Below are 21568 nucleotides of genomic sequence, written 5' to 3'. Positions count from 1 at the left end.
TGCCAGAGAATATTTTTACCACCAGTATGTTGTAACGTGAAGTGAAATGGTGATTGCATACTAGGGCACGTCTTGCAGGAGCCCAATAAAGTTGTTTCACTTGATCGGTTGGTGTGCTGTAAGCAGAACATTTCCAAGAAAAATCGTATAGTTTGGAGGAGGACTTAAGCAAGGAAAGGTGTAGATAAAACACTGGATTCACTGGCATTATCCTCACCAAGTATAACATTGTTTTTCTGATGAAGCTTTGTGTCTGAACAGCGAGCAGGATAAGCTGGTAAAACATGCAAAATGGGAAGTCTAGCACAGCAATCTGTGCAGTACTGCTCATTTCATGGAGCATTAATTTCACAGGCTTTGCTCATTGTTAGCATTAAGCCTATATTATGTCCACTGCAGGGTGGAAGCCCAATCAATGTTCTGTGTCCTGTATGAGCCCATTTCATATTATGGCTGATAATTTCTTGATCTCATTGGAACTAATCACCTGCCACCCTCTGCTACATTTCATGTGTCCTAATATAAATTAATTGACATTACTGACCTGTCATCCATCTTTTTATCTCATTCCCAACTAATGCATTCATTTTTGATAAACTCTGCTTTTTTCCCATGTCTTAATATTATGCTAGCCTTTTTTCATTTTTCTGAAACATTATCTTTGCTCAGAAGCTAGAAGTTATCAGAAAGAACATAACGACATTCTACCTCCGGAGCATATGGCATCATCAATACAAAAATGTAATAAAAGTGAGAAAACATCCTATCTATATAAGAGGCCCTAAAATACTGCAGGAGGCAACAAATAAACTGGTATTTGTATAAAGGCAGTGACAAAAACTTTGACTACTGTCACTTATTCTGATTCTTGGGACATCTTTTTTAGTACATCATAACGCATAATTACACATTTACACAATTTACACAGAGGAATTGCCACCATGTGCATTGAGGCCACCCTTCAGAAGTCATGTGAGCACAAGGATGAGGTAAGCCTTAAAAACCAGATTAAAAGACTAAAGGATGCTGGATATCCCCACAGCACCATCACACCCGTGTGCTAAACCCTCCTGCAGAAAGTCAAGTTAAACAAAACAGGACCAAAAGAAAAACAGAATGACCAAAAATCTTTGCATGCTATACCGTACGTACATGAGGTGTTTCACAATATAAAGAAAATAGCGAGCCGATATGATTTTATCTTGTTATTTGCCATCCCTTGCAAGTTTTCAAAAGTGTGTGTACTAAAAAGCAACAGGAATAGCCAGTATTTCACCATTCGTCACGAGAATAGGTATACTGAATGCTAATATAATGTTGTGTATGAGATACTATTGACACGTGGAAACGTAAACATAAGACAAACTGGACAATGCCCCAATGTTTGAGCAAGACAGCATGCTTAAAATGTTAAGAATGGCTATGGTAGTCGCATGGCCATACACTGTAAAGAATGTAAGTGCAGTTCTATGTTTCATAAAACACTGTTTTTGAAAAAAGCAAGAACAAGAAATGAAAGAGAGACTGTGAAAGCATTTTCCTGTCAGGAAGGCCATGGATCAGTGCATCAGTATACCTTCACTCATCCATTCGGAGAGAGAGTATTCATTTCTCAGTTAAGATTATATTATCATGGTCTCACATGTGTCGTTGTGCATGAGCACTGTTCTTGTACTCTGTAAAAAAGTGGGCGTTGTACCTTCAATAAAATTTAGTTGGCAGTCAGCGCTCTTTCCTGTCCTTTTTGTCTCTTCCTGAACTTCTCTCACTGTTACTAGAACACAACCACGATTAACCAACTTGCCCAGATTAAGCTGTTGTTGACGAAAAGTCAGATCATGAAAATACTTCAGGGGCTCAGAACCTCCTCACTACCCGTCTAGTTACGGTCCTGGTCTATGTGTTCCGAGAGTGAAGCACTAGTGAAGCTATCTAACTACCTAACGGTGAGGAGGGTTTGTGTATACTCGAGCTTGTTTCATGACATGGTGAGAGGTGGCAGGTTGTTGAAATAATATGCTGTGTGGGAGGTCAAGATTTTGATTGAGAACGCTGAGTATGAGCCAGTGACATTAGGCGTTCAAGACTTTTTGCGATATTCACTCTAGCATAGGACCTTGGTTGGTGGTTGACGTGTGCATTTGATCACATTGTAGTCTTCCATCATAATTTTTTTGCCACTTGGCATCGACGCTCTTGAGTTGTACCAAAGTAATTAAGCATCCAGGTACAAGTATGTTCTGTCAGTGTTTCAATGAAGAGCTGAATATGAGTAATAGCTCCCATCGATACTTCTGGCATTGGTGTATGCACATTTCTTTTGAAGTTCTCTTGTAAAAAAGGCATTAAAGGTATGTTTTTGTGACTTTTTAGTGTTTGCCAGAACTGCTGGTGTGTCCGAACGGCTCTTCGATTGGTTGTGGTGTTGTCTTGTTCAGGGCCACAGAGCTTTCAGTCTTTTTTTATATTTGCCTTCACAGGAATGCTCTTTGCATGCTTCTTCAGTACTTTGTATTATTCCTAAAGCATTGACTTCCAGATTTTGATTGTGGTGCTTTAATCTAGTGTTCAACTTCACGCTAGCTTCATTTGCACGCAAAGCAAGAACTCAGGAGTATGGTAACTTTTGCTATGGGTTTTCCCTTCTTCAGTCTACTGTATTTTTGCCTGTGTTGTCTAAGCGCTGACAGCCTCGTGTGACAGCTTTTTTTTGTGCACTTATTGGGTGCCAATGACTTATTTGCCTCCTCAGCTAAAGACTTTTTGTATTATAAGAGAAAGCTCTGTCTGTATTGCTTTTGTCATTTGCTGATGGTGTATCTTCAGTATCTTTTCTCAGTGTACACTATACTTGAATGGAAGAGCAGCATGACTACCTTCAGCTGTTAGCAGGCTTTTAGCTGCTGTAATACTGATTGATGCTCCTTTCTCGGGCGTTCTACTTTGGATGGTTGGCATGTCATTGCTTCTTTTAAACTTTAAAACTGCAGGTGCACCTTTTTCTGGTTACACCTGGTATATTTTTCCAGTGGTTATATATATATATATATATATATATATATATATATATATATATATATACACATACATATATATATATATATATATATATATATATATATATATATATATATATATATAATATATATATTGCTAACTTGAGAAACAAGGCCTCTTTACGTTAGGTGCACATCAAGTGGGAAGAGTACTTCTATTACTTGCCAAGATTGTGGCCCCTTATGGTGGGAATCATAATGCACTGTTGATGTGTCAAATTCACATAGCATAATTCCAAGGCACTCGATCAATATCCAAGGAAGAAAATTGTGTTCTTTTGCGTGAGTTTCAGCAACTCATAGTAATTTGTATGTAAATGAATACTTCATCATTCTTGGCTGTCATGTTTTATGGAAGCACATGTGCTTCGTTAATAACAAAAAAACACGCACGCTCACGCCACTGCAGTGGCGTGAGCGTGCATGTTTTTTTTTTTTTGTTATTAGCGATTTGCCCTACGCATTCACGTTTCTTCTTTTTTTGTGGGTCGTACTTCTCGTATCGCGCAGCCTATTGTTTTGGGCACACGTAAAAAAGTACATAAAAAAGATGCGTTCCACGCCGAAATTCGCCTTCGCAACGAGCTGGGCACCGACAGGGTGCCCTACGACGCCCACACACTCTGCAACACCTTACCAACCGTTCGCTGCGATGTCGTTGGGAATTCGTGTGGTCGTTGCATGAATATAGCGCGTGCGTGCGTGCGCACGCGCGTCTGTGTGTTAGGTCACGGCAACTGCATATGTTGTATGATTCAGTCACCATAACGCAACTGACGACCCCCGCTCTTCCCACACGTCAAGCAGCAGCAAGTGCCGTTAACCGTACTGTGCTGTGAACGCAAAACAGATTCGAATAGGTCGCGTAGATAGCTAGCCCGACACATGATACGATAAGATTTGCGTCAGATATTCGACGTCTACATGCACACGTAAGACAGCGGTATCCGCAGCAGCTTCGTCATACGTACGGATAGCACCGCATCGGACGCCACGTCTGACAGAGAAACTTGATCGGTAATTTTTTCTCACTTAAAAAGTCTACCTTGCACAACTTCAACCAACGATTATGCATTTCAACGAGCTGTGCATGGTTTAATGATTGATTGATTGATATGTGGGGTTTAACGTCCCAAAACCACCATATTATTATGAGAGACGCCGTAGTGGAGGGCTCCGGAAATTTCGACCACCTGGGGTTCTTTAACGTGCACCTAAATCTGAGCACACGGGCCTACAACATTTCCGCCTCCATCGGAAATGCAGCCGCCGCAGCCGGGATTCAAACCCGCGACCTGCGGGTCAGCAGCCGAGTACCTTAGCCACTAGACCGCCGCGGCGGGGCATGGTTTATTGACGAAAAGATAGTTCTAATATTGTGCCCGGCACATATATTACTCTCTCTCTAACTTGAAAAATTGGCGCGTGAATTGGGGCCAGAACAGCGCCAAAAAGCAGCACACGCAGAAATTGGCTCATATTCTAATATTATGACATCGTGATGTTGACTTTTCAGCTGACGCCGGCAATAACGTTCAAACGGCGGGCCAATAATGCCGGTCTTATTGGATGGCTCCGCCCATATTGGCTGCTACTTGTACAACCTGGCCCGATGTGTCCGTTCTAATAGGCCAGCACAGCCTATATGGGCGGAAAGTTCTGAAAGCTGGCCCAATATAACCAATCAAATAGACTGGCACAGCCATCATTGGCGGAATGTTGTTAATGATGGTCCAACATAGCCGTTCTATTCGGCTGGCAGAACCAATATTGGGGGTACGTTGTCAACGCTGGTCCAACGTCGCCGTTCTATTTGGCTGGCATAGCCAATCTTGGCGGTAAGTTGTGAAAACTGGGCCGTTCATGGGCCAGGCAATGCCGATCTATCCCTAATATTGGGCCAACCTTCTGTGCTGCCTGGGTTTGTTAATTACATTGTGATCAGAATTGAATATTAGCCACGTCGCTCCTGCATGTCATCAATTCTCAGCGAATGGGCCGGTTGTGCTAGCACAGGTTGCTTACAGTTACCTTTTTTGTGCAGTTTAATAAGGTAACAGTTGGTGGTGTGGTTTGCACACGTATTGATTCACTGTGTGTACTTTTCAAGCATTTCTCGTACTCTTACAGAGGGGCGGCCAATTTCAGAAGAGGGCCCCGAAAGCCGTGACCATGCCCATATATTTTTATACCCCAAGAAGAGCAAGTGTGTTATTGCAAATGGTGATCCTCCATCATAAAAAAATTTTATCAACCTTTTCGTGTCGTGATATGTTAATAGATGTCGCATGTGTGTCAACACTGTTCTAAGCTGAAAAAATGCTGTTCTGGCAAATCTGTTACCTTGAGCTGTGGGTGCGCTCCCACTGTTTGCGCACAAAGGTGGTTTCCCAAATGTTCAGTAAATGATACACAACTGCCCTGCTGCAAATGGCGTGAAATGGTAAGGTGAAGTTCCGAAAGTGATGACGTGAACGCAAATATTTTAGGCCTACTGTGCTGTTTACGAGCACATGCTCCCCCAAAAAGGTATTTATTAAAGTACCCGCTAATAAGCACCTATTTATGGATACGCTTTCTATTTTTCTTTTTCACGCACCAAGAAGGCTAAAGGTCTAAAAAATTTCATTTGTTGGTAATGCTACAAATAGCGTTTGTTGAAGACTACAGCAGCGAAGCAATATTTATTTTAAATATAAAGAAAGTGTAAAAATTTTCATTTCTAGTTAGATGTGCAATAATTCGGAGGGGCTATTTTGTAAGCATTCTTTATAGAAAAGGGCAGAGATCAACCAGAAGAATGAAAGGAGCCACACTAGTTTGGTCAAGGCTGTTTTCATGGTCAACACATGAGAATAGCCAGGGAGTGTGCATGCCATGGGTAGAGGCCGCATTGTGTCAATAAAATGGACACAAAACGGCATTCAAACATCGTGGATTCGACTGAAAGGAAGTGATTGAGCCTAAAGAATCGAATTAGCCTGTTTTACACCTGACACACAATAATCCTGCTGCGAAAATCACAACAAAATCACGCCTCCGAATCGCAACACCATCTAGCTTCTACTCAAGACGCAAATGAATGGCTGAAGTCATCCTACTTTGCACTCTCAAGCTTTGAAAAAACAACGCATGCCAATATTGATGTTGTGCTGTATTCATTTTATATTTTTTCGTGTCTTGAAAGCATTTCTTAATTCTGTCAGCTTGCCTACGACCTTTTTGCTCTCTCTTATTCTTCTATTCAATCTTCTTCCCATTCTATATAGAACGCTTACAATTTCACTCCCTACGTCGACATAGGCCGTTTCTAGTAAATAACGCTTTATAATTGTGTAACAGAACTTCCTTAGCCCAGCTGTGACTTGCTATAGGCTTCTCTCAGCTGCCCTGTATTTTTCCTCATGAATAGCAAATACCTAAAGCAATTCTTATTTTAAACTCCGGCGACCGCTCAGGTCCATTTGAAGGGTCCCTAAACTACCCCTTGTAATTTTTTTCAAACGATTGAAGTAAACACGTGCATCATATCCAAAATGCTGCATGATCAATGATTCTCCACGGGGCAGTGCAACAAGCCGCCAGTGCTTCACGAATTCCTGGAAACAATCCCTCTATGCCTTTCCGGCTGTCACGTGACACCAAGATGTTTAATCTGACGTGCAGAATAAATATGCTTCAATTAGTCAAGCATGCACCTATGTCTCCCTGTTAATCTGCAAACAGATGTTCATGTCACTTGTCATTTGTCCTGATGCCCGCATGCATGCGTGTGCTTGCAAATCAGGTACTGTGGTCCGTATCACAAGGTTCATATTGGTGCAACTCCTATAAGCACCACCTGGCACAGCAACAGCGATTCGCCAACAAGCACACAGTTGACAGAGGGTGGAGTCGCAGCAGCCGTCATTGATGATGCAGCATGTTATCGATGATGTATGCCGTGCGAATTTGAGAGAAGTGCTCGGCAAGAGGGCAAAACGGCTTTGGGAGAAGTACCAACGGAGGGTAGTGAAAGGAAGAACAAAAGGCGTGATTGCTGCACTTGGATAATCAAACGCGTTTAACACCGCTATTACAGCACCGTTTTAAAAAATATTTTTACGGCTCCAGGGTCGTCAAAAACTTGCGCACAACTTCTCCACTACAACTGAATTTCCACCTCTGGGTGGTTAAAAGTTGCATCGTGTTTCTGGCTGAATGCAGTATAGTACATATCGTGTGCCAGCACTGTTCAGTTATTTATGTAATCCTTGTTGTATGGCTGTGAGATTGGTGGCCTCTAAATCAAGCTGCACATGTTTAGACTAGCAATGCTATTGCCACTGACACATACTGTCAAACGTGGGGCTCTGCTGCAGCATGGCATAATGTACATTGATTTTATTAAGATTACGCAGGAAACCCAGTCTGGCACATTTGTGCGCAGAAGCACCATCAATCGTTGAATAACGGGGGCGTTTATACTATTGAAACCACATGAAGCTAAGAGACAAGTTAAACTTAGGAATGGAGATCAATTATTACTTGAAGTAGCATATTTTCTTTCTGACTCGCCACGAGTGAATTTTCAAAAAGAACTGAAAGGTACTGTTGGGCTTACAAAGCAAGAAAAAATTGATGAAGTAACTCAGATTTTCTTTGGTTGTCTGCCAAGCTAACCCCGTTAGTAACAACATATTCACCACCACCACATTTCTTGCTGCGAAATAATTGACATGAATGTTGATGCCACGTTTATTTACTCGTATTGGTGTCAGGAAGCTTATAAACGTCACTGCTCAGTTTACCTAGTGCAGCTAGCAAGTTACGCAATCCTTCTGTAGCGTACTACCCTCTCACAAAAGAGAACTGCCCGTAGCTACAATAGGCCATGCTCCACATAATGGCCATGCTGAACCCACGGCAGCCTGCAGTAGTTGGCCTTGTTTTAAGTGCACCGCGAAGACGGTGCTATGCGAAATGGTGCGACATGAACTACGTGTACTAACTATTATGTCACACCGTGAAGACGTGGTTATACGAAATGGTGCGACATGTGCTACGTGTATGACCAAGTAAGCTCACACTGCCGATGAGCTGCACAAGTTTGACATGCAGGCACATGCAATTAGGCTTGGTGACAGACAGGCACTTTTCTAAAGGATACCCGTGACATAGGCAGATGACAGGGGCTCCCGTCAGCTGCGGTGAGATTACACAAGTTGAACATAAAAACATTGCCGGTACTCTAGTATGTACCCCCGAATCGAAAGAAAAAAAGACCGATCACTCGGGTCGCACGTACGCGAGTAGCCACAACTGTTCGTCCTATTTACTCGCCGAATACTCGCACACTACGGCGAGCAGTTGATTAAGATGCACGTAACAGGTATGAAAAAGACAGCACTCGTACAAAAAACAGTAGCTTATACTCACAAATGTAATCCGCCTTGTTCTGTGCCTTGTCGCCGGCGTTGCTGAGTCAGCTGAAATTCTCAATCTCTGTCCGGAACCCGGATGACAAAATTGTTGTTGGCAGGTGTTGTTAAGGTAGCGTCGACAAAATCGGACAAAATCACTCAAAATATGGCCAGGGAAGTACCTATTCACAACAAAACTAAAAATTCTTTCAAGTCTCCTTAACAAAAGTGATATTTAACACTCAGAAAGGCAGCGATGGTGTAGTCAACCAGCAACTGTCAAAATCCACTGTCACTCAGCTTGGTGAGTAGAGATCACGACCGAGGTCGTGGTTGGTGCAAAAGACTCGGAAACAAGATTTTTCTATATAAAGTATTATGCAGCTTAAAGTTTTATACAGCACCAGCTGGCTTTATAACCAACAAAACAAGTGTAGTATTTCTCACGACTGTGCTAAGCTAGCATTGCTTGTCACACGAATAGCGGTGGGATTAAGATGGTCGCGATCTGCACATCGCAATCGCCGACTCTCAGCCCATGAGTTAGCTGACGGCTGTGCCAAACATCTGCGTGATTTTTTGCTAAACACCACCTGAGTGGCGGTGTCCTTCAATCACGATCGAAAGAAACCGTTACAAGGAATCAGCAAAAAAATTCAGGCGATCCTTGCAAACTCGCGAAAACCAGCATCAGCTGATCCGATGGCAGCATATATTTCATTTCTTTATGCCGAAGTGCCGGACAGTATGCAGCTGCGGTAGTCTTGAACTCGACAAGCGCGAAAAGCCATGGTTGTGCGTGCGAGAATGACGCGTAAATACCAAGCGAGAAAGACGGACGTAAAGAGGCGAAGTAGCGCACAATTTTCGTCCTAATTAAATAACTGATGGCATAGGGCCTAGGCGTTGCCACAAGGTTGGGTTCAAAATATACAATTCAATAAAAGAAGACCAGTTCAACCACACCGTTGGCTCGACACTTCACCCAGAAATAAATACTGGCTACGCGCTTGAAAAGGTGACGCCGCATGGTCACATGTGTGTGTACTTTTAATCTCGAATACACCTCGCTCTGAAGGTGACATACACCAGACCGCTGAAAACAACACGGCAGCTCGTAAAATACAATAACTGTTCACGGGCATGGCTTAGTAGGAAATTTGCAAAGCCATGACTGTCCGCTATTGACTTAGTCCTACCAACATTACGTGTATACACTGTCCAAAAGTACCAGATTATGCTACCAGGGAGCGTATAAGGAATACATCGCAAAAGTAACGAGGACTAATGATGAAGGTGCACTACACGAACGCTAATTTTCAACATTAGTGTTAGCTTAGCCGCTAAAGAAAGATCTGCATTGATGCAAAGCGATCGGTGAGATTATTACTTGGGTTTTTAAGAGATAGCAACGTACCTGCTTGTTTTCGATGCAATGATATTATTGCACACTACATTATCACTGTTTCATATAATAAACCGCGGAGCCGCCACATCAGTATGGCATGCTTCATTGAGGGCTCTGATGACAGAGAAACAAAGAAGATTTATTTTGCATATGGCAATTCACTCAATAATGAACTTGATGTACTACATAAATTATATTAGAAGTAATATCTCAATTAGGCTGCAATTGTAACGAATTTTTGAAGCAACCATACCAAAATCACGTATACATCTACAGATTTTGCTGACTACACTCAGCCAAATGTGCGCTGTACATTAATATTTTTTACACCCATAGGGGTGTTTATTTGTCCCGTGGGCAACACCCTTTTAGGGTGTCTAGAAACACCCTCACAATAAGGTGTTTAGAAACACCCTGAAACCATAGGGTGTCAAGAAACGTTACACCCTACTTTATTAGGTGTTTATGAACAACCCTAAACTATGGGTGTTAGATGAAGCTACACCTAGGCGAGTGGGATGTAACACTAAAAACACCCTTGAAACGATGGCAGTTATATAAATAAGCATACTTTATCAACAAGGTGCTTGATTGGGCTGGTTCGTGCTGCATGGTAGACGAAAAAAGTGCTTAACAGCGCAAACGTTAGGAGGGGATAGAAGATAGGAGAACAGAGTGCTGAACTAACAACCAAACTTTATTGCAATACAACTGCAATATATGAGAAAACAGAATCTGCGCATAACTACGTAACATCAGCAAAATCGGACATACATGTGCCTAACGGCCTACCTTATCAAGAGCCAGTCATATAAGGGGACCCTAGGTAACATAATTCACAGCCGTGAAGAAAAATCGAAGCTACTCTAACACAGAAAGCACCAAATTGTTGAATGTGGAAGGCTTCGCTAATCTAGTGCTCGTGCTGATTTTTACATCGCCCCATAATCACACACTTGTCGAAAATTGGCTGGCAGCCACGCTTTCTACATTAGTCCGCCAAGTGACTAGGAACGGATCCTTTTAGAGAGTAAGCGTGCTCCCTCAGGCGATCAATAATGCATCGGCCTGTTTGGCCAATGTCACAGAGCCCGCATGTAAACAATTTCTTGTATACAATCGATAAAACACATTCGACAAAGCGCGTAGCGTGTTTCTTAGTACACGCTTCTTTCTTACGTCCTTCACCACTTACTCTGCGACATAGCCCAACGAGCTTGTCGCGTGCGCAGAACACAACTCGTGAACCTATTTTTTCAGCAACCTTCTTTAGCTTATGGGAAACCTCTTTTACGTAGGAAATAACAGCCGTGCTGGAATGTGGTTTGTTGAATAGGCTGTTGCTTTGTCTCGTATCAAGCACTCTTATTGACGTAAGGAAAGTCTCGGCGATGGTAGTTAGCAGGAAATTAGGAAAACCTGCTTGTTGAAGGCGGTGAACTTGGTTTGAAAAACTACAATCTACCTGGTGGTTACAAGAGCGAGTTAGAACTGCCTTTACGCAAGAAAAAGCGATACCACGCTTGACTAGCTTAGAATGGGTGGACGTAAACGGAAGCCATTTTTTTAGCGTGGCTCGTACCGCCAACAGACAAAGTCCACCAAAAAAGCATTTCTAAATTTAGAAATTGTAGCTTGTCATCAGAAATAAGCTCCAACGTTAATTCAAGTAGCTTATTTCATGCCGAAATACGTCAAAAAGTCTCACCGTTAGTTCATCGAGAATCGAATTGGTCCTCTGTGCTTCCCTGACTTCCTACAGTCTTCTGCGTTATGTGTCAGCTTGATCGCAACTGCGTCTTGTAGGGCAAGACTGTTTACATTTTCTCTGAAAAAAGCTTACTTGCCTCCTGAAGTACTGCGTCTCTTCGGGGGGGGGGGGGGGGCTTACTGCGTCTACTCGACATGCAAACCAGCTTTGCCGTATCCTTCACTCTGAAGCTTGGCGACTGGTCTGCTTCTACGTCTACACTTTGCAACCTTGATGCAGGCACCGAAAGGATCGGTGGAAAGGTTCTTCCATCGGGATCTTGGCTTAGCCCGTCAATCAGCTGAGTTTTAGTGGGGCCAGCTTCTACCTGGGCTGCCAAAAAAAGAGGAGCCGACGCACCCCACTAGGACAGGAAGTCGTCATTCTTGGAGACGTTGCTGTTTCCGCAGATGTAAAAAATGTGTTGCAAAATGGGCCGAAATACTGCAAGCATCCAAACCTGAACAAGGTGGAGCTGCTTGGCCTCGTTAGAAGCACTGTTGGACAAGTAAAAGATGACAAAATTGGTAGACTCATCCAGGAGGGAGTCGAGTGTCACCGCAAGACGTCAAGACGGCTCGGCAATGGTCTAGTGCCGTGGTCACCAGCCTAAGAAGGACCGAGGTCAAGCTTTTCCAATCTGATAAGGAAGGAGGGTTTGTGCTTATGCCGAAGCATTTGTAAGACAGCAAGGCTGAAGAAGCCATGCGGAAGAATTTCAAGGTGCTCCCAGCCATCAAAGGAACTACAGTGAGAACGCAAGTGGCAAAACTGTGCGAGGAAGTGGGGTTAACCACTTTGGTAAAGTCCGCAAAAACGGCAAAAGGCCTCAGCCTCTCGGTCTTTTTTTCAGTGAAAACACACAAAGAAGGCAATCCCATCATAGCAATTGTTTCCGAGCGCGGTACTTGGCAGCATCTTGTTGCCTTGTATCAGCCGAGGTCTTTAGGAGTCCTGCCAATTGATTACCCCTGTCGAATCAAGAGCCCAGTCACCGTCAGTGATTACCTCGGGACTGAGTGCCCGAAATGAGTAAGCGCCTTCTCTGTGGATGTCAAGGACTTGTTTTATTCTTTACGTCATGACGTTGTGTGCGATGAAATTAGCCAGTGTATTAAGCTTTATGGCTTCACCAAACTTCAGAATTCATGTGGGATTCTTCTTCACGGTTTTTCAGAACCGCAGCCCTTTTATCTACTTTAGACCTTTGCACTTTACAAGGACACCTTCTGCACTCAGCGGGAAGGAGTGTGCATTGGCTCTTGTTTAGCTCCGGTTCTTAGTGACCTTTTACTCTCACGGTATGACAGAAGTCCCATGACTAGCCTTCTTCAGACAAGCACAGTTAAAGTGTTCCGCTTCGCACCACCACCGTGATCTAGTGGCTGAGGTACTCGGCTGCTGACCCGCAGGTCGCGGGTCTGGATCCCGGCTGCGGCGGCTGCATTTCCGATGGCGGCGGAAATGTTGTAGGCCCGTGTGCTCAGATTTGGGCGCACGTTAGAAAACCCAAGATGGTCAGATTTTCGAAGCCCTCCACTACAGCGTCTCTCATAATCATATGGTCGTTTTGGGACGTTAAACTAAGCATATCTATCAAATCAAAGTGTTCCGCTACGTTACGACTTTTTAGTGTTTTACAGCAACGACCAATTTGACCCTCGTCGAACCACCTGTGAGATTTTAGACGAATTTCGGCAAGAAATGAAGCAACTTGAATTAACGTTGGAGCTCATTTCTGGTAACAAGCTATGATTTCTAGACTTAGAAATGCTTTTTTTGGTGGACCAAGTCTGTTGGCGGTACAAGCCACGCTCAAAGAAAAGCCTTCTTCCTTTTACGTCACCCGTTCAAAGCTAGTCAAGCGTGGCATCGCTTTTTCTTGCCTAAAGGCAGCGCAAACTCGCCCTTGTCACCACCAGAAAAATGTAGTTTTTCAAACCAAGTTCACCGACATCAACAAGCAGATTTTCCTAATCCCCTGCTAACTTCCATCGCCAAGACTCTCCTTACGTCACTACGAGTACTTGATAAAAGACAGAGCAACAGCCTATTTAACAAACCACATTCCAGCACGGCTGTTATTCCCTACGTACACGTCTCTGGTACATTGGCAAAACAGGGAGCATGAGGAAGTAAGCATGCTCGCCTGAGGGAGCATGCTTTCTCTCTAAAAGGCTTCGATACCAGCCACTTGGCGGACCATTGTAAAAAGTGTGGCTGCCAGCCAATTTTCGACAAGTGTGTGATTATGGGGCGATATAAAAATCAGCGCGAGCGCGAGATCAGCGAAGTCTTCCACTATTAAACAATTTGGTGCTTCCTGTGTTAGCGTACCGTCAAAATTTTTTCACAGCTGTGAATTTCGTTATCCTGGGTACCCTGATATGACTGGCTCTTGATGAGGTAGGCCGTTCGGCACCTGTATGTCTGATTTTGCTGATGTTGCGTAGTTTGACGCGGATTCTGTTTTCATATATATTGCAGTTGGATTGCAAAAACTTTGGTAGTTAGTTGAGCGCTCTGTTCTCGCCTCTGCTCTACCCTCCTATCGTTCGCGCTATAAGCACTTTCTTCGTCTACTGTACTTGATCAAATGAAGCGCAATTAACAGGACGACAAAAGCACATATAAGGGAGATGACGCTTAGTCTTGTGTGTTGAGGAGAGCCATTCATAGCACTTCATTCCATCAAATATTCATCACCAACTGGACCAAGCCTCAATTGTTTTCAGGAAGAAGCATATATGAACCTTTTCTGCGGCTGACAGGAAAGAAGGAAGAGACTGGCGTCACCCACTGCACTTATAGCTGCATGCATGCAGCTAATAAAATAAGGTGCCGTGGTCTTAAATGAGCTGCACAAGACCAGTGTATATATGTGTAAGCAGACTTGGCCAAAAACGACAAAGTAGGACGCGGCAGGCACTTGCACATACACATGCACACACACGCACACACGCACCACACCAAAGTAGCACTAGCAGTAACCTGAAGCGTAAGGTTCAACTGAACATAACGCCGGAGCAAAAAAGAATTGAGCACATATGTTCACATCTGCCTTTATTATGAAAAAACTGGAAGTCTGACACTGATGGCATTCTGAAAAATTTTGAAATATCTCACGTGTCCCAGCCTTTTTTTTCTCTCTATACTAGAAATGATTGTTTTCAATACAATTGTTCCCCACAATTTTCAAGAACATTTGCGTGAGTCGGGCAAATGACTGAGAGGTCTTGCGTTGATTGACACCCTTGCAATAGGAAAAAACACGTAGAAAGAGTAAGCGAGTTTCTGGAGTCACATTTGGAACCTATTATATCTCGCAGTATAAATTTCGACATTAAAAAACTAGGACATTCTACAAGGTAGTGTAATTGGAGTTGTAATAATGTAATGTCAGTGTTGGTATACTTCTAATGGAAAAACCACAGCTTGTCACTCCTGCTTGCGCGATCATCTTCAGCTGCTGCGATGACTGGTGCCTTCGAGAGAAGTGGGGCGAAGCTGATCTTTCTCTACAGGAAATTCCATCCCGGAAACCCTAAAAAATACACAAGAAACAATTACCGAAATTTCACATAGAGTGGCACATACAGTATTCACCCTGCATAACTAACTGCTTTCATATGTGTAAGTATAATTTGAGTGCATAGCAAGCATATTCAATGGCATCGGGCTTCACTGCAGTGAGAAATACTTGAAAAGGTATGCTGAGCAATAAACGCCTTAAAAAGCGCACTGTAGCATAATTATTATACTTCGTGCCGTAGATATGAAACCTTCAAACTCGCTCGCGCTGGTAAATAAAAGGTGCTGCTCCAAGTTGATAATGTTATATTAGCTCCATGAATCGACCAATCTAAGTGAATGTCAAGTTCCATGCCGAAATATGCATCAACACAGCTGCATATGTATTTCTGCAGATCTAGTATGGTACTCATTTGATTAGTTTATTAAAAGGAATGCAGTAAGACGCGCAACAACATATACATATTTTATCTGTATTACACAAAAGCACAATGCCACTGAACATACATGACTGTAAGCGCATGTACAACTAAGTGGTGTATAGTTACGTTATACATTGTGAATGATACTAGTGTTCTTGAACTAGCTCACACTGACACGATTATATAATGATAGAATTGGCTATTGGGTCATTCCACGTCAGACGTCTCAGCCATTTGGCGACCACCTCAAATGTATTCAAAACAAAGCGCGCTGATTTTCTGCATTAAAAAGGTGACTGCCAAAATAGTTCGCAGACAAATAACGTTTGGTTCCGTGGCTGCCTCCTGAACTTCCCGGAATCTCCTCTGGGTGTTTGTGAAAAAAAAAATTACTTCATAAGTACCTCTTATTGTTCCGTGACAAATTTGGTCTACAAGATAAGTGAAGGACTTGCATAAAGTGTTCGAAACTCAGTAATATTATTTCCATTTTCGACCACATACGTCTCAAATAATTTAGCCTAAGTGTGTTATATCTGCATTTTTCTATATATGCATTCTTCTATATCAATTCTGCACTTTAAATGAATATCTGACGAGTGAATACTTAATTTACATAAGCTATATTTGTAAGTAAAAATATTTTAGACCTCTCAACTTGTGAAACAATACGAGAAAAAATCGCGAATTTCACAAAATAGTTGTTTTGTATACAATGCGACGGAACTTGCGCCATGTGATGGCTGAATTAAAATACACTTTCTACTTAAATCAAAAGCAAATAAACAGTTCTTTTCATGTACCAAATTTTGTCATAGCGATTTATGTTTTGAAAAAAAAAAAGATCACAGCATATCCGCGAAGTGAACGATGATGAGTGGGGCATAGCGTTCGTCCGTCCAGACGCACAAACGGCTGGACAGACAGTCTGACGCAAGTATGGATGGACAGAAAGACCAATGAACTCACGGACAGACCAACTCACGGAAGCTCGAATGGACGGATGCACAGACGAGTGGACAAAAGCACAAATGTACGGACGAACAATTTACCCCACGAATTATTTTGTCCATGTATAAGCTATAAAACACTAAAGCTATCTATTGTGCAACTCATAAAGTGGCTACATATTACTAGTACGACTTCAGAGGAGGGAGCGACCCACGGCCTCAAGAGCTTTGCCCCTAAATGATTTTAGAAGTTCCAAGTTCCCCATTTGCCATTTGGTCATAAGGCAGTCGACGCCTCGAAGTTCCCCGTTGCCATTGATGGAAAAATTCAAAAATTATTTTATTCCTTGAAAGAGAAATCGTAATGATAAAACTTGTCACATTCAAAGAACTGTCTATTTTCTTTAAATCTAGGTAAAAGGTGATTTTTATTTGTTCCACCACATGGCGCAAATTGCGTCTCAATATGGACAAAAATGACAATTCTGTGAAACGAGTTATCTTTTCTCGTAGAGTTTAACAGCTTAAGATATCTGAAAATAATTTTTCATCAAAATATATTTTCTGTGAAGTAACTAGTTACAGCTAAGATATTCATACAAAGTGCAGTACCACAATGACAAAATGCAAACATAACACATTTTGGCTAAATTCTTGCAGACGTATGTGGCCGAAAACCTTTACTAATTTTACTCAGTTTTAAACACCTTACATAAGCCACTTTAGTTAACAAGTACCCAACTTCGTATAAAAAAGGAGCAGTACTTGTAAAATATGTCTTTCACAATCAAAATTCAAACAACATTCCGGGAAGTTTAAAAGGCAACCGCAAGACCAAAAATTTTTTTGATCCAAAATATTCAAGCAGTTCACTGTTTTCAGTGCATCAAATCAGCACAATTTTTTTTCAAACACATTTCCCATAGCCACAAAGTTGGCTGGGAAATTTGGAATAAAGTGACCCCGTTCCTTTCACTCAATGACCATTGCATACTGCTAAATTAGGGCAATTTGTTTCGATCATGTTGGCAGACTGAGAAAGCATAACTCCTTCCTGATGCAGCGTAGGCTGTTCAGTGGCTGTGTGTGTTGTGTTCCCAGATAAATATGCTGCCCAGTATTACATTTTGGCTGCAACACATGCTTAGACACCGTGCAGTATGTATAACATTACATTGTTCTTTGTGCAACAAAAAAACTATAACACGCTTCACATAGCGGAAATACATATAACATTTGAAGCACATAGCGAAGTTAAACGCCAAAGCGAGTCGAAACAACGAACAACAAGAATAGTTTGAAAGTTACACATGATGGAAACAATCGGAATAAAATGTGGTCGAACGTTAGCAGTTATGTTCAAACAAGCGTTTGCACTGTTAAAGTGGGCAATTAGGCCACACACACAAGTCAAGGTACGTTCAAACAAAAGTACAGCTTGAGTGCTCGATTCGCTACGCAGGCACGGCTGTCGGCAGTGTCATACTACGTTGCGGGTGAACGAAAATACCGGTGAAGGCGAATATAACGAAATTTAATGTATTATCAAGTAGGCAAACTGAGTGAGGTGCACCTAACACAAAGCAATATGCTGTGTTGTCACCTAATGCATCAACCCGAGTTATCACGGTAGTGTTACCACACAAAACGAAAAAGGACCGAAACGAACGACATGGACACCACGCCCTTGTTTTCCGTTCTTGGTCTTTCTGTGCAATAAGAAAGAGAGAGAGTAAATGAACTACCAACATGCCCAAGCATATGCGCCTTGGTTACGGTAGATGCTTAGAGCTAACAGGTGCCGTCCCCACACAAGTAATAATTAGTAAACTAAAATTGATGTGCATCACGAGCGGGCCCCGTTAGACACGGCTGCCAACAAAGGGCACCACAAAAAACTGTTCAAAGCCTTCGCTGAACGTCAGTGGCGCACGCTCACTTTGCTTTGTACTCAAAACAATCTAAACAAACAAAAAACTTGCTCACAATCACACTTCGCCATCATCCTCGTAAAACAGTTCGGACAAATATTTTTGCTAAGTAAACAACTGATGATTTGTCATGAACTAGTTGAAAACAAAATTGTTTGAAGGCGTTCTTCTTGGCTCACGCATTTAACAAAGCGCTAAACGGAACAACGTGAGAGTGGTACTCACTATTTCACTTCGAGTGCTCCACAATCTCAATCCACAGGTCCAGTCGCCAGGATGATGCACCTTCGGAATAATCAGCACTGACAGAGCACACAGGTCGACCGCAGAGCGCAGCCACATTTCAAACTAAACACCGACTAATAAACTCTACCGATCGAGAAGCCACGCGTACCACACGCACAAACAAGGGAGGGTTTTTCGCCAGCGCACGCACAGACTTGTAAAATGATCCCGGTCCCTTTCCCGCGCTCTGAGACCGCGAGCACAGCCATCCTGGGCAGCCAAGGTTGTCTAGGCGAGGTGAATTGATGGCATCGGTGCGCTCTCAGACCGGCTAGATGCGGTTTACCGCTAGCACCGGCCCTCTACTGATAACGCGGGCACTGCTATTTTTTTATTTTTCTCTGCGGCAGTGATGTGTTGCGTTATACTCGTTCTTTAAGAGTGCATCTGAATCAAAGTGTACATTGTGACGATGCAGTGCGGCCAGCACGAGCCACTAGTCAGAACAAGCATTTGTAACATTCAGGAGCAATATTTAGCGCACTTCACTGACCTAATGTAGTGAATACTGGTAAAAAAGCTGAGCTGATGCTTTGTGCTTAGCTTTATGGGCCTTTAGGGACTGCACATTCAGGGTCACGCAGGCGATATTTTATCAGCACTTTCATTTCGGTAAAGACATTGCAACATTGCATGCATCGGCCGTCACAGTATTCGATGAGAACATATTGCCACGTGCGCACTGCTAGGAACACAAAGACCACAGCGCATACGCAAATCTGCACGCTTTTATGCAGCAAGCAATAACAAGAAAAAGGAGGTACGCTCTGGCGCGCTGTAAATGAAAATACTGACCTGCTTCTACTTTCTCAACCTGTTAAATACTACTTCTGTCTTCACGTTACGACAAAACATTTGTACTTAGCTTGAAGTCTTTGGAACAAGACCACGGCTGAAAATATTTCACCAATGTTGTTTTCTTACTACATACAAAGTCAAGGCTTTGATCGAAGCACGTCTGCTGGGGAATTACCATAAATAAAAGAAGAGGATCCAAAAAAACAGATGGAGAGAGAGAGAACTGGAGATTGCGTTTCGGCTCCCCTGAGAAGAGCTTTATTCGCGATTAAGTCAACAATGCTCCCGTCATTTTGAACAAACCTGCGACAATGTCGCTGAAGTGTACTTATTCGGCATTTTTCTTTATGGTCGGTGTCCTCCCCCTAATTTCCATGGCGCACTTTTAAGGACACATGAAGAGGAACATTCGCTACAGTAATTAAATAAAACGTGCCTGCTAAAAATACATGACTTCATTGTTCGTTTTTAAGGGACCTGATGGCCTGTTGATGTGGTGGTTATAACTAAAAACTGCGTTGCTGTTTTTTTTGCAGGTGGCGGACGTTTTATCTCCAGCTTTTAAAGCTTCTATCTTATGGGAAGAGGGGGAGAGGGGGAGTGTTCCATGCATGGCTACACCAATGTGCGCAGCATTAGCTTGTTCAGGCAAATCAGTAGACTTTGTAAGTGTTGACTAATCACGCAAATGACAAGGATGAAAGAAACAGATATAGGAGAATTGGCCTTTACTCTAGTAGAAAAGCGGCGATCCTATTGTATCTTCCGTCTTACAGAAGTTTGCGTGCTTTATCGATGAAAACTGCGTTTCGGTCACGTTACTTTCTGCTTCGATTCATTACTAGACCCGCAAGCAGCTGGCAGTAGGATCCTTGCTGGTATCAACATGGTTATAGTATACTAACTATGTAACCAAAACAACCCGAAAATGTGTATTTGTGGCCTTGTAGGCGCGTGTGTTCGGATTTGGGTGCACGGTAAATAACCCCAGGTGTTCGAAATTTCCGAAGCCCCGCACTATAGCGTCTCTAGTAATCATATGATGATTTTGGGACGTTCAATCTCACTTATGTATCAATAATTTGTAGCCTTGTTCATAACACCCCAAATATAAGGGTGTAAATGGGATGTTTTGAGGATGTTTTATTCACGAACACCTCAAAATTTAAAGATAGAATATAAAATGGTGTTTGTATGGTGCTTTTGATGCGTACACCCGTTTTGCACCTTTTAGGGTGTAAAGTTTTTTTACAGTGTATGTTGGTATTACTGTGTTCTGCGTATGGTGCTAAAATCGAAATAAGAATTCTGATGGCATAGCACCAACAGTCAAGTGTGCCTAGCTGTTTGAACGAAGCAGCTGCACCTTAATTAATACACTGAGCACCTGAAATTTGTATACGATATCACAAATATATTATGCAGCGATTTTCTCCTGAATTGGTCTCATGCAGTTTAACCATCAAATCCTTTCAGAAGACGCGTAGATTTCAAATACCATACCGATAGTGACACCGTTCATTGTATATGACCCTCTACATATACTATGGGGCATGAGAAATTCGAGGCAACCATTTCAGCACTTTCCCCAACCTCGAATTTGGTCATGCTTGCCTCAACAACATACTCATCGCGAGTTCATGAGATTAACATAGTTCACATCTGAATTCGGTAATCCAACACCTAAACAAGACACGTTTGTTTGCATAAGCAGGTGTGCGTTTATGTCCAGAAGCTCACCTTTCCTATCCTTTCATCTCAGCATCCAGTACTGAGCGATACCCAGGCAGATTTAGAGGTGTTGAGAGCTTCCCATCTTCGAATACTAGATGCTGATAAGCCCTACAAGCTCCTTCATCTTATTTTTGTGAACTACTGTATTAACATTTTGTATCATGTTGCTAGGCCAATCTACATATTCTCTCCACTTCGTGCTATTTATACACAGAAATGCTACTGTATTGAGCTCCCTTAGACCAACAGCTCCCATACAGATTTTGGGGATCAAGACACGCTTGTGCGACAGTATATGCTT

The 21568-nt window shown here is 42.6% G+C and overlaps 1 long non-coding RNA gene across 1 annotated transcript; it reads right to left on the bottom strand.

The window, feature by feature from the left end:
- Nucleotides 1–14662: 14662 nt before the first annotated feature.
- On the bottom strand, nucleotides 14663–18934 carry LOC142767695 (uncharacterized). The gene is made up of 2 exons (XR_012885116.1): nucleotides 18676–18934; nucleotides 14663–15160 (listed from the first exon to the last, which is right to left on the bottom strand). It is a non-coding gene; the product is annotated as an uncharacterized LOC142767695 (long non-coding RNA).
- Between the last annotated feature and the right edge of the window lie 2634 nt (nucleotides 18935–21568).

Source organism: Rhipicephalus microplus, chromosome 1 (genome assembly GCF_043290135.1).
Source record: "Rhipicephalus microplus isolate Deutch F79 chromosome 1, USDA_Rmic, whole genome shotgun sequence".
NCBI classification, from domain to species: domain Eukaryota; kingdom Metazoa; phylum Arthropoda; class Arachnida; order Ixodida; family Ixodidae; genus Rhipicephalus; species Rhipicephalus microplus.
The sequence above is the reverse complement of the archived record's forward strand: the minus strand, read 5'-3'. Positions and strand labels throughout refer to the sequence as shown.